The sequence below is a fragment of the Panthera uncia genome (genome assembly GCF_023721935.1).
Source record: "Panthera uncia isolate 11264 chromosome C1 unlocalized genomic scaffold, Puncia_PCG_1.0 HiC_scaffold_4, whole genome shotgun sequence".
Taxonomy (NCBI): Eukaryota; Metazoa; Chordata; class Mammalia; order Carnivora; family Felidae; genus Panthera; species Panthera uncia.
The window spans coordinates 32,394,773-32,399,002 of NW_026057585.1; the positions used below are offsets into that span (position 1 = coordinate 32,394,773).

Below are 4,230 nucleotides of genomic sequence, written 5' to 3' on the forward strand. Positions count from 1 at the left end.
GATCAAAAGTCACATGCTCCACCAACTGAGCCAGTCAGACATCCCTAAAATGGCAACTTTTTTTTTTCTATTAATACGATTGATAGAATTAATTGTTAGCTATCTTTCTGTCTGGTCTTCACATTATTCTCTCCCCATGCTTCACAACTATAATTCATAAACACATCTTAAGCACATTGTAGCCTCCTCAACCACAACCTTAATCATGTACTCCTCATCAAAATCCTCTGGCTGAGCAAAACCTAAATACCTTAGCTGACATTCCAGAACTTTCACAAGGTTCCGTCCCCCTTGCTAACAAACCTTGTCCCTCCTTGCTACATTCTGTGCTTACCTCGCTGACCCACCCACCAAACACGGCACACTGCAGCCTCCCTCTTCTTGGCCACAACATTCTCTCAGTCTCACTTCTCCACCAGCCTAACTCCTATTCTTTCTTCAAAAGTCAGAGCACTGTAGTCCCCTCATCCGTGGGGGGATACATTCCAGGACTTCCGGTGGATGCCTGAAACCACGGTACCAAACCCTGAATATACCATGGTCCCCCCCCCCCCATACATACATACCTACGGTGAAGTTTCATTTATAAATTCGGCACAGTAAGAGATTAACAACAATAACTAATTATGAAATAGGATGGTTTTAACAATATACTGTAATAAACGGGACTATGGTCTCTTTCAAAGTATCTTACTCTACTCACTCTTCTTGTGATGACGTGAGCTAGTTAAATGCCCGCCTGATGAGATGAAGCGAGGTGACGGACGTAGGCTTTGGGACGGAGCGTAGGTTACTATTGACCTTCTGACATCAGGTGGGGAGTGAGGATCATCTTCTTCTGGACAGGGGCTGACCACAGGTAACTGAAACCAGGGAAAGCGAGACCGCAGTTAAAGGGAAGACCACTGTATGTTTTACAGGCTTGAGCTGCCTCCATGAGCCTCCAGGACTACAGAGAGCTCCTGACTTATGAAACCATGATCCTGAAGGCTGGCCTCAGACGTGGCACTTAGGTACTGACATGTGACCTACTCTCTCTTGCCTCTAACTTTTTCTGCACATATTTTCAACTCCGCTGGGTAATGAGTATATTGAGGGAAGGAATCTTATATTTGTTTGCATTCCCTCCACCACTGAGCCCAAAACTGTGGCGGCTTTTCAACATATATTTAACTTTTTGTCAATTTCTGATGCTCTCCTCACATGTCCAAAGAGCATTAGGAATAACAGTCCTCTACTTTAAACCACTTAACTATTCCCCCTGTAATTCAGGACAGGTTTGAGCTCTGAAGACAGTGGGGTTCTAGTTAAGAACCAGAGTGGAGTTTTAGTTAAGAAAGTTCTCTTCTGAGAATTGATTCCTTCACAGAGTGTTGGGTTCTGGGTTTACTTAGAGAAGGAGAGGACAGAATAGAAAAGGCAGTAGTCTTCTAAATGGATCTTTCAGTGTCACTTCATTGTTTACTTTGAGGTGGTCTTATACCCAGGAGAACAGATACATCCATATTCAGATTCAAATTCAAAAAGCATAGAGCTTTTGAACAGGGAGCTCTGGTTCATGAGGGTGTCCTGAGCACCGGTATCTGCTTCCCCTTCCTCCAAAGGTCCTAGGGAAGTTCTAGAAAAGAGATGTTTTAAAATAACGAAACCAAACCTATTCAGGAAAAGTGGAATTGCCATGTCAACAGGCTAGAAATGGAGGAATTCATGGAAGACAGCACATGGGACTGGGGTGACAGAGAAAGGAAAAGTGAAGAAAACAGCAAGGAAATCCTGGACAAGTTCCAAGTTCAGAGGCAACACATGCAGAGCTGGAGGGGGGGAGAGGGAGGTGGCGGGTGGGGAGTGAGAAATCATAAGAGCAATTAATTAAAAGAACTACATTTGGAACAGCTGAACCAATGAGGCAAAGCACTCCCCACACCCTATGCTTGCAGATCAGCTAACAATTAATAGCTTTTGCGTTCTGGGTGAAGCCTAGAGAATTATTCCCTGGAGAAGGAGCAGGGCCCTTTACTGGGGCTGGGCATTGAGGTAGAAGCAGGGCAGAGCCAGAGACAATTCTGGACTTCTGTAACAGCTGCCAGGGAGAAAACAAAAGCAAAGCCGCTCTGCCTTCAGCAGGATAACCAGTCATCCTGGGTTTCCCAGTACGTTCCAGTTTACGCTACAATCCCCACACAGTCATTAATAAGCAATTTTCCTTTTATGCTCAGGAAGTCTCAGGTTTTTTGTCGTTGGTGGTTTTTTGTTTGTTTGCTTGTTACAGGGAAAGTTTGGTTCTATTTACAAGGTGAGAGAGTGAAGGCAGACTGAGAAACAACGTGTGGACCCACCAAAGAGAGCAGGAGGCATGGATGGCAAAGCCCAGAGGAGGTGACGAGGGAAAAGACCCAGATTTGAGGGAGAGAGTGGCCACAGGCGGAGACAAGGGGAAGAAGCCTAGAGCCTAGGACAACTAGTCTGAGATCTTCTGCAGACCCCAGCTGTAAGTGAAGCCTGGCCCAGAAGGCTCCAGCTATTTTAAAACATAGGTTTTATTCTCTGCTTCAGATTCTGTGTCTCCCTCTCTCTCTGCCCACCCCCACTCATGCTCTCCCTCTCTCTCTCAAAAATAAATAAACATTAAAAAAAATATTTTTAACGTAGGTTTTATTCTTATTCAGGTGTGATGGGATCAACAAATCAGGAGATGGCTGGATGCAAGGAACTTTGCCTCTCTTGCTCCCAGTCCCCAAATAGCCAGAGATTCCAGGTTCCAGAAGTTCTGCAGCATCATATCCTTGTTCCGGCCCCTCAGAGCCGGGTTCAGCTGCTGCTCCTCTTCCTGGGTGAAGTCCATAGCCACATCTGTGAGTGTCACCAATTCCGGGGCCTCGTCATCCAATGGCTGGGCAGCCCATGGTGGCTAGGGACAGGTAGCCAAGTGTACCAAATGTCTCCATTATTACTCCATTGAATGATAAATTATGTAGTCATCTTATCCATGAGCGAAATATACACTGAAGCCATGTTTCTCAAACCAGAACCCAGGCACCAGCATGAAGACAGTCCTCCCCAGACTGGTCTGGCTGTGCAAATCACCATCTGTGCAGAGGGCTCTGATGTCATTTGGGCAACACAAGACATGGATGCCATGATTAAAAACACAAATGCAAATGGAGGTTCTGATCCTGCTTGCCAAACTAGATATTCCAGAATCGACAACTGATATTTTAAAAGATTATCGTTAAAATGAAAACCAAATTTGAAAATTGTCTTAAAGGACTCATGAACTCCTAAGAATATATATGGAGACACATTCTTTTTTTTAATGTTTATTTAAATTTTAGTTACTTAACATCCAGTACAATATTGGTTTCAGGGGTAGAATTCAGGGATTCATCAGTTACGCACAACACCCAGTGCTCATCATAACAAGTGCCCTCCTTAGTACCCATCACCCATTTAGCCCATCCCCGCCCATTCACTTCCCTCTATCAACCCTCAGTTTATTTTCTATCATTAAGAGTCTTTTGTGGTTTGTTTCCCTCTCTCTTCTTTTTTTACCCTCTTCCCATATATTCATTTGTTCTGTTTCTTAAATTCCACATATGAGTGAAATCACATGGTATTTGTCTTTCTCTGATTGACTTATTTCACTTAGCGTAATACATTCTAGCTCCATCCATGTCTTTGCAAATGGCAAGACTTCTTTCTTTTTTTGATGGCTGAGTAATATTCCATTGTATATATATACATCTTCTTTATCTATTTATCAGTCGACGGACATTTGAGCTCTCTCCATAGTTTGACTATTGTTAATTATGCTGCTATAAATATCAAGGTGCATGTACCCTTTTGAATCTGTGTTTTTGTATCCTTTGGGTAAATACCCAGTAGGGTAATTACTGGATCCTAAGGTAGTTCTATTTTTATTTTTTGAGGAAACTTTATACTGTTATATGGAGATACATTCTAAGGATTATTAAATATTTAAGGAAACTACAAAAAAAAAAAGAGAGGGAACAATTTGCCTCACAGAGAACAGTGATTATTCAGAAAATAAAAGATGACTTTATATAAATATTCAACTACTTTCAGAAAAAATTCAAGAGAATAATGTTTCCAATAACCAAAACAACGTGCTGTTTTTCTTAAAGTGCTCAGAGAACAAAATAAGAGTTCTTGAAATAGAAATACATAATGTCTGTATCAGCAATCCACTGGGTAATCTGCCTAATTGAATGT

At 42.4% G+C, this 4,230-nt stretch overlaps 1 long non-coding RNA gene across 2 annotated transcripts; it reads left to right on the forward strand.

Annotated features, from left to right (window-relative positions):
- The first annotated feature begins 212 nt into the window (after window positions 1-212).
- LOC125913624 (uncharacterized) lies at window positions 213-3,371 on the forward strand. Of its 2 annotated transcripts, none has more exons than XR_007455057.1 (3): window positions 213-599; window positions 921-1,013; window positions 2,667-3,371. It is a non-coding gene; the product is annotated as an uncharacterized LOC125913624 (long non-coding RNA). The 2 variants fall into 2 exon arrangements; XR_007455058.1 differs by having other exon boundaries at window positions 213-516.
- The last annotated feature ends 859 nt before the right edge of the window (window positions 3,372-4,230 follow it).